General features: G+C 42.0%; 1 pseudogene; it reads left to right on the top strand.

The window, feature by feature from the left end:
* The first annotated feature begins 3924 nt into the window (after window positions 1–3924).
* Window positions 3925–12368, top strand: part of LOC136216645 (uncharacterized) — an 82208-nt pseudogene continuing 73764 nt past the window's right edge.

The following is a 12368-nucleotide window of genomic DNA, read 5'->3' as shown; positions in this document are numbered from 1 at the left end:
AAGTGACTTAGATTTTAATTCAATTGTTTAAACAATCTATTTCCATTATCATCGTATCCCTCCATGATCCTTTAGATGATTGCATTGACAAAAGATCACTTAGGAGTAGTTTAACTTAATTAGGGGTAGAGTAATTTAGTTAGGGTTAGAATAACTTAGTCAGTATTAGATAATCTAGTTAGGATTAGTGCAAACCAACCTAGGAGTAGATTAATTAAACAAAACCAACTCAAACCCCTTAAGCCTAGATAACATCCGAGACTTAGTAATTCGGTACTTGCAGAAATAAATCCTGTGGACGATAACCTGGACTTAAACCCAGAAATTTATTACTTGATAACGACGGGGTACACTTATCCCTCAGATCGGGTTCTTCGCAAGAATCCGCATCAAGTTTTTGGCGCCGTTGCCGGGGATTTATTTCTTCTGCAATATCGAACCAAAGGTCAACTTGTTAGTTCAGGCATTCTTTGTGAATACTTTCCTTGTTAATATCATTCATATTTGTATAGATATATATACTTGTTGATATACTATTACTTAAATTGGATCGTTCTTCCAGCAATTATGGACAACAGAGCATCAAACCCGTCCATGAACGATCTCAACATAAAAATGGACTTCCTGGTGGCTTCATACAACCAAAATAACCAACCAAGGATACCATTCTGCGAGAGATGCGGCCAGAATCACCCCGGTAGGGTATGCCACATCAACTATTACGTACCTAGAGGTGAGAATGTAAGTTATTTGGGTAATCATCAAAGGTATAATTCTGAACCCTCAACTTACAACTACTACGATCAGGAGCATACACGATACCCACCGGCGCCCTACGTGGCACCTATGGATACCCTTCTATGTCCTCATTCTAACTCTGATTTTTATGGCAGGCAAACAGGGTACTCAGAAGGAATAATGACTCTCCTAAAGGAGATATCCGTCCGACTGGCAGCCAACGAGGAGGCATGCAGGACCTTGAGTGACCAACTCGCCATAATCAGACAAGAAGAAAGGGAATGCCATGAGGCGTTCCTCTTGCAAGAAGAGGCGGCTCAAACCATTGCCCTAAGGAGCGGCAAGGAAGTGGATACACTCGTGGCATCTCCATCGCAAATACCTCTGTCACCTCAGGTAAGTAGGGAACCGGAAGTGGTAAGCAACCCCGGTCCCGCATCTGAAACTTCAGCCTCTGAAAAAGCTGTAGAAAAAGTGGTTAGGCCTTATACACCAAAACTGCCATTCCCTCAGAAGCAGAAAAAGGCCAACCTAGATAAGAAATTTGCCCGGTTCTCAGAAATCCTTAGTAGATTAGAAATAAACATTCCATTAATGGAAGAACTAGAGGAGATGCCGAACTATGCAAAATTTCTTAAAGACATGTTGTCGAAAAAGAAAAAGTTTGGGGAAAACGAGATAGTGGCTTTAACAGAACAATGCTCGGCCATAATCACCCATAAATTACCCCCCAAGCTTAAAGATCAAGGGAGCTTTACCATCCCATGTAGGATAGGGAACATGCACATAGATAGGGCATTATGTGATTTAGGAGCAAGTATTAATCTTATGCCTCTATCAATTTTCAGGAAATTGGGGCTCGGAGAACCTAAACCAACAAACATGACACTGCAACTAGCGGATCGGTCAATTGCACGGCCTAGAGGCATAGTTGAAGATGTGCTTGTAAAGGTGGACAAACTGATCTTCCCAGTCGATTTTGTGGTCCTCGACATGGAAGAAGATGACTCCGTCCCCATTCTCCTCGGGAGACCGTTTCTTGCAACCGGTAGGACACTAATAGACGTCTATGGAGGTAAATTGGTCCTAAGGGTGCAGGACGAAGAGGTAACATTTAACGTTTATGAATCTATGAAATTTCCTCAAGAACGCTCCAAAAGTTGTAACTTTGTGGATGCACTTATAGATAAATGTGTTGAGGAAGTTGATCTCGATATAAGAAATGCCTCTTTAAAACTCGGTCTAGGTGGTGAGACATGTGAAAACTCAAGTGAGCCATTTGAAGATCTCCCACCTGAAAAATGTTATTGGGTTAAGGGTAGAAAAGAGGACCTTGATCGTGAGATCAAACCTAAACCTAAGACCTCGTTGGAGGAACCTCCAAAATTAGAGCTTAAACCCTTGCCCAACAACCTGAAATATGTTTTTCTTCAACCTCCCACAGATTTACCCGTTATTATTTCTTCTTTGTTGACAGTTGAACAGGAAGAAAAATTGGTGGAGGTGCTGATGGAACATAAAGGAGCCTTTGGATGGTCAATCCACGACATCAAAGGTATCGACCACAAAATCTGCACACATAGAATTTTTCTTGAGGAGGAGATCAAGCCATCTGCCCAACCTCAACGACGGCTCAACCCTAACATGAAAGAGGTGGTAAAAGTCGAGGTTATAAAACTCCTCGACGCAGGTATCATCTTTCCAATTTCTGATAGTCAATGGGTAAGCCCGGTTCAATGTGTGCCCAAAAAAGGGGGAACAACAGTAATGGAAAATGAAAAAGGAGAATTAATCCCAACTAGAAAGGTTACGGGTTGGCGTGTATGCATAGATTATAGGAAATTAAACGAGGCCACCCGTAAAGACCACTTTCCCTTACCATTTATTGATCAAATGTTGGAACGATTGGCAGGGCACGAATTTTTCTGCACTTTAGATGGGCTATCTGGCTATATGCAAATCCCTGTGGACCCTTTGGATCAAGAGAAAACAACATTCACTTGCCCCTATGGGACTTTTGCATATAGACGGATGCCTTTCGGATTATGTAATGCCCCTGCCACGTTCCAACGTTGTATGATGGCTATGTTTTCTGACATGGTCGAGGAGTTCCTAGAAATTTTCATGGATGATTTTAATGTTGTAGGACCTACTTTCGACCAATGTCTTGAAAACTTGGACCGAGTCTTAGAACGTTGTGAAGACAAGAACTTGGCATTTAATTGGGAAAAGTGCCAGTTCATGGTCCAAAACTGCATAGTATTAGGACACAAGGTGTCGGGGAAGGGGATCGAGGTCGATCCGGCAAAAATTAAGGTGATTGAAAAACTGCCACCTCCTACTAATGTGAAATTAGTTAGGAGCTTTTTAGGACACGCGGGGTTTTATAGACGATTTATAAAAGACTTTTCAAAAATCACTAAACCCCTCACTCAATTATTGCTAAAAGATGCTGATTTTAATTTCAATGAAGAATGTATGCTTGCATTTAAATTGCTGAAAAAGAAATTAATTGAAGCACCCATTATGGTAAGCCCGGATTGGTCCCTTCCCTTTGAGTTAATGTGCGATGCTAGTGATCTGGCTGTAGGAGCCTGTCTTGGGCAGAGGGTGGATAAACTTTTTTGCCCAATTTTCTATGCTAGCAAAACCTTAAATGATGCACAACAGAATTATTCAATAACTGAAAAGGAATTGCTAGCCGTAGTATTTGCCTTTGACAAATTCAGATCTTATTTGGTGTTATCTAAGGTAATTGTTTTTACTGACCATGCAGCCCTGAGATATCTGATGAGCAAACAGGATGCAAAACCTAGGCTGATCCGTTGGATCTTACTACTCCAAGAATTTGACATCGAGATCAGAGACAAGAAAGGGGTAGAAAACGTGATAGCGGACCATCTATCCAGGTTAGAGTCAGATCAGCAATCCTTAGAGCATAGGGCAATAAAGGAAGTATTCCCGGATGAAACACTATATTCGGTAAAAACTCTCCCCTGGTTTGCAGACATCGCGAACTACAAAGTCGGTAACATTCTTCCTCTTGATTTAGATGCAAATAAAAGACGTAAGTTTTTGTTTGAAAGCAAACAATATTTTTGGGAAGAGCCCTATTTATTTCGATTCTGCACTGATGGCATGATTAGGAGATGTATACCTGAGGAAGAGGTAGAGTCAGTGATTAACATGTGCCACTCTAGGGAACCAGGCGGCCACTTCGGGCCAGATAGGACAGTGGCTAAAATTCTCCAAAGTGGACTTTGGTGGCCACAAATGCATAGTGATATCAATAATTATATTAAATATTGTGATGCATGTCAGAGAGTAGGGAATATTTCTAGGAGAAATGAAATGCTTCAACAAGGCATACTCGTTTGTGAGCTATTTGACGTTTGGGGCATAGACTTTATGGGACCTTTCCCTATGTCACACACCAACCAATACATTCTTGTTGCGGTTGATTATGTCTCTAAATGGGTAGAGGCCGAAGCCCTACCCACAAACGATGCTCGAGTAGTGATAAAATTCCTGAAAAAGAATATCTTTACTAGATTTGGTACACCCCGGACTATCATTAGCGATGGGGGATCCCATTTCTGCAATAAGCAGTTTGACACATTGCTCCAAAAGTATGGCGTAGCCCATAGGGTCGCAACACCTTACCACCCTCAGACAAGTGGTCAGGTAGAAGTGTCAAATAGAGAGCTAAAACGCATTCTTGAGAAAACGGTAGGGAATGCTAGAAAAGATTGGAGTCTTAAACTGGACGATGCTCTCTGGGCATACCGGACAGCATTCAAAACTCCCATAGGAATGTCCCCCTACCGTCTGGTTTTTGGGAAATCTTGCCACTTGCCTGTTGAATTAGAGCACAAAGCTTATTGGGCGCTAAAATTTCTAAACTTTGACCCTAAACTTTCAGGTGATCTACGGTTAACACAACTGCACGAACTGGATGAGCTCCGATATAACTCTTACGAGAATGCCAAATTGTACAAAGAACGAACCAAGCGGGTGCACGATAAAAAGGTACAGCAGAAAACCTTCCAAAAAGGCAACCAAGTGCTACTCTATAACTCCCGATTGAGATTCTTCCCAGGCAAGCTCAAGAGTAGATGGTATGGACCATTTTCAGTTCTTGACGCACATCCCTCCGGTATGGTTGAGATCATGTTGAAAGATGGAACCACCCAAAAAGTTAATGGACACCGACTTAATCTTTATCTCGGTAAAGACACTTCGGGTGTCCAAATCCTCCGGCTTCAAGATGATCAGTAAGTTGTCTTCTCCACCCTAACTTTTTACACTCGTATTTCATGATCTATAATGCAATGTTGGAACTTATTGCATATTTTAAGTGTGAGGAGGAGGGGTAGACAAACTTACAAAAATTGTATAAATTTTTAAATTTTTGTTGCGTCGTGTCTAGTTTAGGTTTGCGTTTTGGCGTTTTATTATGTTTTTGCATGTTTAGGACCTAAAACCGTGAACCTCCTTCGAATCTAAACTTCGTTATTTGTCTTTGAGGGCTGAGAACCGAATCTAAAATTGCATGACAACTAGTTTAGGTGTGGGACATAACTCTTGTATCTGTAAAAGCATGAGCTACAGTTTGCATTTAGACCCTACTTTTGAAGAAATGCTAAAATCATTACTTAGGTAGATAACTTAAGAATTGAAGGCACGTGACATTAAACTTGAGTTTGGGGAAAACTAGTAAACACAAAAATTGAAACCCAAAGAATTGTGAGTTGAATTTGAGCCTAAGAGCGAACATCAAAAAGCTCTTTTTCTTGACATTTTTGTGTGAATGCTTTGACTTGTGGAAGATTACAGATTTTGCACCTAATACTGTGTTGAACCTACATGCAATGATTTGAGATGATAAACGATGAATCATCCTCATTAGAATTAACCTTTTCTTTACCTTGTTTTTCTTTTTCATCCACTCTAGGAAGCCCCTTTGAGCCGACATTTTTGTAGTTTGTAGATTTTTCTTTCGTTCTAACCCGTTTTTACGAACCACAACTTGGTTCGCTACTTAACCTTTGTTTTTGCAAAGCTCAAATTGAGCCTTTGTTTTTCTCTAGCGCTTTATCGTTGTTTATGGCATTATAGTAGCAAGCCAAAAGGCTAAGAAGTGAATGAGCATCACTATCCCAAAAGAAAAAAAAAAGAGAAGAAGAAAAACAGAAAAAGAAAAAGAAAAGAAAAGAGACGAACAAAAGGGAAGAACTCCATTCCCTAGTTCTTAGAAAAATAAAAAATGTCTCAAAGAAAACATCCCAAAAAGAAAACAATAAGGGACGAATAAAAAGCTCAATCACTTCATGTTTGCTAAAGCCATTTAAACTTTGTTGTTGTAGCGCTAGAACACTTAACCTTTGTTGTACCTTTAACCCTCTAACCACATTACAACCCCAATTAGAGGCTGTTTTTGATATCATCGGAGTCATATAGCATAGTAGAGGAACTCGGATGAACGTTCAAAATCAACGTAATCCTAAGCAAGAATATAAGCCGAGAGTAAACACTTTAGCCACCAAAATTGTGTGAATGAGTGAACTACCTATGGTGAGGTGTTTTACTTAGCGATCCCCTCAAGCTCGTTCAATTGAACATGTGTTCCTTTACTTAAAACTATGACCTATTGTAATTGAAATGCGGCTTTTGGATATCGTGTCTCTACTTTGTATTTCCGAATGCATGTAATTACAGATGCTCGAAATTGTGTCAAGCACCTAGTCAAACTGGGAAGTTTTCTAGCTTGCTTGTGATGGCGGGTTTAGTTTTTTAGTTTACTTGGGGACAAGTAAAGTTTTAAGTGCGAGGAGGTTTGATAGGGGTCAAAAACCCCTATCTTTGGGTACGGTTTTAGGACGGTTTTTAGGTTTATTTGGCTAATAAGCGAGCAATTCTCGCATTTAAATGCTTTTGTGTGAGTTAGTTAGAAATTGGAAGCATTCTATTTACTTTTCGTCGTTTAGGCTCGTTTTGGGATCAATTTAGGCAAATACGGCCGAAATAACACGCATAATAGAATTCCGTTATCTTTTGAAGCTAATTGGTCCGTCAAAAGTCGCACCAAACGAAGCGTTTGCTCAAAATAAGCGATTGACGGATCAATTCGGCTTTTGGACTAATGTTTTCTGGAGTTTTTATGCGTGTGCAGGTGTAAGTTCAGACGAAAAAGGGTTTGGAAGTCATCCGGTACGGATCGAGCGCGCTTCGGACGAAAACGCTCGGCGAGCAGGGCCCCCCGGGCCATTTCTGCTCGCCGAGCAGGCTATGCCTGCTCGCCGAGCAGGCCGCCAGAGGCCTGCTCGCCGAGCAGGAGCCTGCTCGCCGAGCAGGGCGCCAGGCGCCTGCTCGGCGAGCAGAAGCCTACTCGCCGAGCAGGCCACCAGGCGCCTGCTCGGCGAGCAGGGGCTGCTCGTCGCAATCCTGCTCGACGAGCAGCCTTTTCTGCTCGGCGAGCAGACCTGTGGGAATTGGTCCAAAAGACCAATTCCGCCCCCACAAAGCCACGTTCGGCCCCACGTCTTCCTACACCAACAAGGACACGAAATTAGGTCAAAACGAGGCCCGAGACGCGGCTATAAATAGGAATTTCCAATTGTAAATTAAATATCTTTTGTTTTTGTAATTTTCTTATCTTCCACCTCGAGAAATCCTCTCCACCTCCTCCAAAAACCTTCAAACCTCCATTGAAGACGCCTCCAAAGCTCCATTCACCGAGGATTGCTCGAGCTCCATCCTTAAGTCCTAGGAAGACGCCTGCATTGGTTGACAGGTTCCCTGAAAGGGATTTTTCTTCTTTTATAACTTGTTTATCCTATGATACATGCTATGAATCTTAGGCTTATTGTAACTTCGTGACAATGTTCTCCATCTTTGATTAATATAATAGTTTTGTTTCTTCAATTGTTTTAATGCTTTGAATCTTTGTCTTACGCTTTGTTTGATTGGTTTAACTCATTCGATAATCCCAAAATCAAGTTGGCACATATTGCGAGCTGAATCTGACCTAGTCAGTGCCTATAGGATTGACGACCCTATAGAAGATTAAGCCCAAATTACTGAGCCTTAGAGCTAGTTTCGGCCTTACAAGGGAATCACGAACTAGGAACTTTAGGAGGATAGGTCGGGTTAATCGCCTCGAACACAAGTGACTTAGATTTTAATTCAATTGTTTAAACAATCTATTTCCATTATCATCGTATCCCTCCATGATCCTTTAGATGATTGCATTGAAAAAAGATCACTTAGGAGTAGTTTAACTTAATTAGGGGTAGAGTAATTTAGTTAGGGTTAGAATAACTTAGTCAGAATTAGATAATCTAGTTAGGATTAGTGCAAACCAACCTAGGAGTAGATTAATTAAACAAAACCAACTCAAACCCCTTAAGCCTAGATAACATCCGAGACTTAGTAATTCGGTACTTGCAGAAATAAATCCTGTGGACGATAACCTGGACTTAAACCCAGAAATTTATTACTTGATAACGACGGGGTACACTTATCCCTCAAATCGGGTTCTTCGCAAGAATCCGCATCAGTCAGCATAAGACATCACTTCATTAGAGACCATGTACTCAAGGGTGAGATAAAGATGACCTACGTCCCAACAGGTGAGCAGCTTGAGGATATCTTCACAAAGCCACTGGCTCGTGAACAGTTTAGCATACTGAGAGAAGCCATTGGTATGTTTAATCCTCTTCAGTAAATTCTAGCTCTTAATATAGACTCATGCTGAGTGAATTAACATGCTGAATGATCTATTGTTTGCTGAGTGAATAAACGCATGCTGAGTGTTTAATGTCAAATGAATGAATATCACATACTGAGCAAACATTGGCACCGAGTAGTTACCTCAAACTGAGAAATCATCCGTATAAAACTGACCACTCAGAATATAAAACACTTAGTATTCTAAACGCTGAGTATAAGATCCATTGCATTCAATGCTAGAGCACGCGAATAGCCACCTAGGATGATGTATGCGCCGAATGTGTCATAAAAGCCAAGATTATTGTCGGTTCACAATCCCAAGGCAAAACTGACACATGGATTCGATAAGATCCACTTTTCACCGCTATAAATAATGGGCAAATCCCCATTGTTATCTCTTTACACTTACCGAATTCTCTGGCAAAGCATTCTCTCTCTAAAACTCTCAAAGCTTCCCAATCTTTTTCTGAAACTATGACTAAGGTTTCCGTTAACATCTCCGGTGCCGGTCACCCTAAGACCAGTTCCGATGAACCCTCCAGGCAAACTACTTCGCCTGAAACCATAAAGGTCACTACGCCGAGCAAAGGCAAAGCTGGCCAAGCCAGCTCCTCTAAGGGAAAGCCGACCAAGGTCAGAACCTACACCAAAGTCTTTGCAGACGTTAGGGAATGCAAAATAGACTTCTCACGATGGTTCTCTGAGGCCTTCGTAACAACCGAGCAACCATTCTGTGAATGGATATCGAAGAATGGCTGGACCGAGCTGTTCTCCATTAGAGATCCCACTTACCCTGACCTAGTAAGGGAATTCTACCAAAACTTACGGGTTGCTAACGATAACCAGGACTATCTAATAGCCGTGGTAAAGGAGAAAACAATCTTCATCAACCCTACCTACCTTGCCAATTTGCTGAAGTTGAAGAATGAGGGAACAAAGCTGAGAAGGAAGGGTGATCATGAAGGAACTGGGTATGTTGCCACCTTCTACAAGCCTGCTGGCCATTCTGGAGAAATCTCAAGTTCATCAATGGGCCAGCACCAAAAGATGGCACACTATCTGCTGACCAATTACATCTACCCCAAGATTAATTGCACTAGCTCAACGACTAATTTCGAGCAATGCTTCATATGGCATATGCTGACCTACAAGCCCATCAACATGCCAGTTTTCCTAATAGTCGGCTTCCAGAGGAGCACTGGAACTTTAAGGCTAGGCTCACTCATAACTAGAATCCTCAAAGACCATCAAATTGATCTCTTCGAGGAAACTGAGGCCCAAGGCTCTAAGATCACAGCGGCTTCGCTGCGTGCCTTGAAGTATAACCAACCGATTAAGAAAGGCAAAAATGCTGATGAGGCTGATGAGGAGACAACTGTCTCAAAGAAAGGGAAAAGGATAAAGGCTCCAGCTACCCGAAACAGGAAAGCTGTTGGGACTCCTTCAAAGAAGGCTGAGCCTCAAACCAAGAAGCTTAAGTCAGCTTCTCAAAAAGGTCATGAGAGACCTAAGTCAGCCGAGAAGAGAAGCAGGCAAGATGAGCCTGAAATAGAGGAAAGAACAGATGCTGATGAGCAATCTCAAAAGAAGCAGAAGTCTTCTGTGCTGACCCCTATTGATGCTATCCCTACTGACATCATTGTTCCTGGTGATTCTCACTACACACAGTGTCAAGGAACTGAAGTTGAGCATCAAGAAGATGATCTGGAACTGGATGATCACTTCATCATTCAAGTGGAAGAAGAATTAGATAACTCAGATCAGGATGAAGCAGAAGAAGAAGATGAAGAAGAAGAAAGCGGTCAGGATGACGCTGAGGAGACAGCTAGTGAAGAAGCTGCTGACCCAATGATGCAGTTTCTGCGAAACCTAACTAAGGGATAAGTGTACCCCGTCGTTATCAAGTAATAAATTTCTGGTTTAAGTCCAGGTTATCGTCCAGAGGATTTATTTCTGCAAGTACTGAGCTACTCGATCTCGGATGTTATCTAGGCTTAGGGGGGTTTGAGTTGGTTTATTTATATTAATCTACTCCTAGGTTGAATTATACTAATCCTAGCTAAGTTATCTAATTCTAGCTAAGTTATTCTACGCCTAACTAAGTTACTCTACCCTTAATTGATCTTTTACCAATGCAATTAACCGAATGAACATGAAAGGATACGATGATAATGAAAATAGAATGTTTAAACAATTGAATTGAAACTAAGTCACTTGTGTCCAAGGCGATTAACCCGACCTATCCTCCTAAAGTCCTTAGTTCGTGATTCCCTTGTAAGGCCGAAACTAGCTCTAAGGCTCAGTAATTTGGGCTTAATCTTCTATAGGTTCGTCAATCCTATAGGCACTGACTAGGTCAGATTCAGCTCGCAATATGTGCCAACCTAATTTTGGGATTATCGAATGAGTTAAACCAATCAGACAAAGCGTAAGACAAAGATTAAAACATCAAAACAATTGAATAAACAAGAACTATAATATATATCAAAGATGGAAACATTGTCATAGCATGTATCAGAGGCTAGACAGAATGTAAAAGAAGAAAAATCCCTTTCAGGGAACCTGTCTACCAATGCAGGCGTATTTCTAGGACTTAAGGATGGAGCTTGAGCAATCCTCGGTGAACGGAGCTTCGGAGGTGTCTTCAATGGAGGTTTGAAGGATATGGAGGAGGTGGAGAGGATTTCTCAAGAGGAAAAACTAAGAAAATTACAAAGGAAAAAGATGTCTAATTTACATTGGAAAAATCCTATTTATAGACGCGGCTCGGGCCTCTTTTTGACCCATTTTCGTGTCCTTATTGGTGTAGGAAGACGTGGGGTCCATCGTGGCTTCGTGGGGGTGGAATTGGTCTTTTTGACCAATTCCCGCAGGTCTGCTCGCCGAGCAGGGCGAGCTGCTCGCGCCTGGCGCCCTGCTCGGCGAGCAGGCTCCTGCTCGCCGAGCAGGCGCCTGGTGGCCTGCTCGGCGAGCAGGATCCTGCTCGCCGAGCAGGCCTCTGGCGGCCTGCTTGGCGAGCAGGCATGGCGAGCAGGCATGGCGTGCTCGGCGAGCAGGCCTCCAGGGGCCTGCTCGGCGAGCAGAAATGGCCCACGGGGCCCTGCTCGTCGAGCGTTTTCTCCCGGCATGCTCTCGATTTCTTGCCGAGTACTCTTGATGTCCTTTTTCTCCCGAACTTACACCTGTGCACGTATAGAAACTCCAGATAACATTAGTCTGAAAGCTAAATTGATCTGTCAATCGCTTATTTTGAGCAAATGCTTCGTTTGGTTCGACTTTTGATGGACCAATTAGCTTCAAAAGATAACAGAATTATACTATGCATGCTATTTCGGCCGTATTTGCCTAAATTGATCATAAAACGAGCCTAAACGACGAAAAGTAAACAGAACGTTTCCAATTTCTAACTAACTCACACAAAAGCATTTAAATGCGAGAATTGCTCGCTTATTAACTAAATAACGCTAAAACCCGTCCAAAAACCGTACCCAAAGATAGGGGTTTTTGACCCCTATCAAACCTCCTCGCACGTAAAACTTTACTTGTCCCCAAGTAAACTAAAAAACTAAACCCACCATCACAAGCAAGCTAGAAAACCTCCCGGTTTGACTAGGTGCTTGACACAATTTCGAGCATCTGTAATTACATGCATTCGGAAATACAAAGTAGAGACACGATATCCAAAAGCCGCATTTCAATTATCATGGGTCATAGTTTTAAGCAAATGGACACATGTCCAATTAAACGAGCTTGAGGGGATCGCTAAGTAAAACACCTCACCATAGGTAGTTCACTCATTTCACACAATTTTTGGTGGCTAAGGTGTTTACTCTCGGCTTATGTTCTTGCTTAGGATTACGTCGATTTTGCACGTTCATCCGCGTTCCTCTACTATGCTA

The sequence above is a fragment of the Euphorbia lathyris genome, chromosome 1 (genome assembly GCF_963576675.1).
Source record: "Euphorbia lathyris chromosome 1, ddEupLath1.1, whole genome shotgun sequence".
NCBI lineage: Eukaryota > Viridiplantae > Streptophyta > Magnoliopsida > Malpighiales > Euphorbiaceae > Euphorbia > Euphorbia lathyris.
This window is presented reverse-complemented; position numbering and strand designations above follow the sequence as displayed.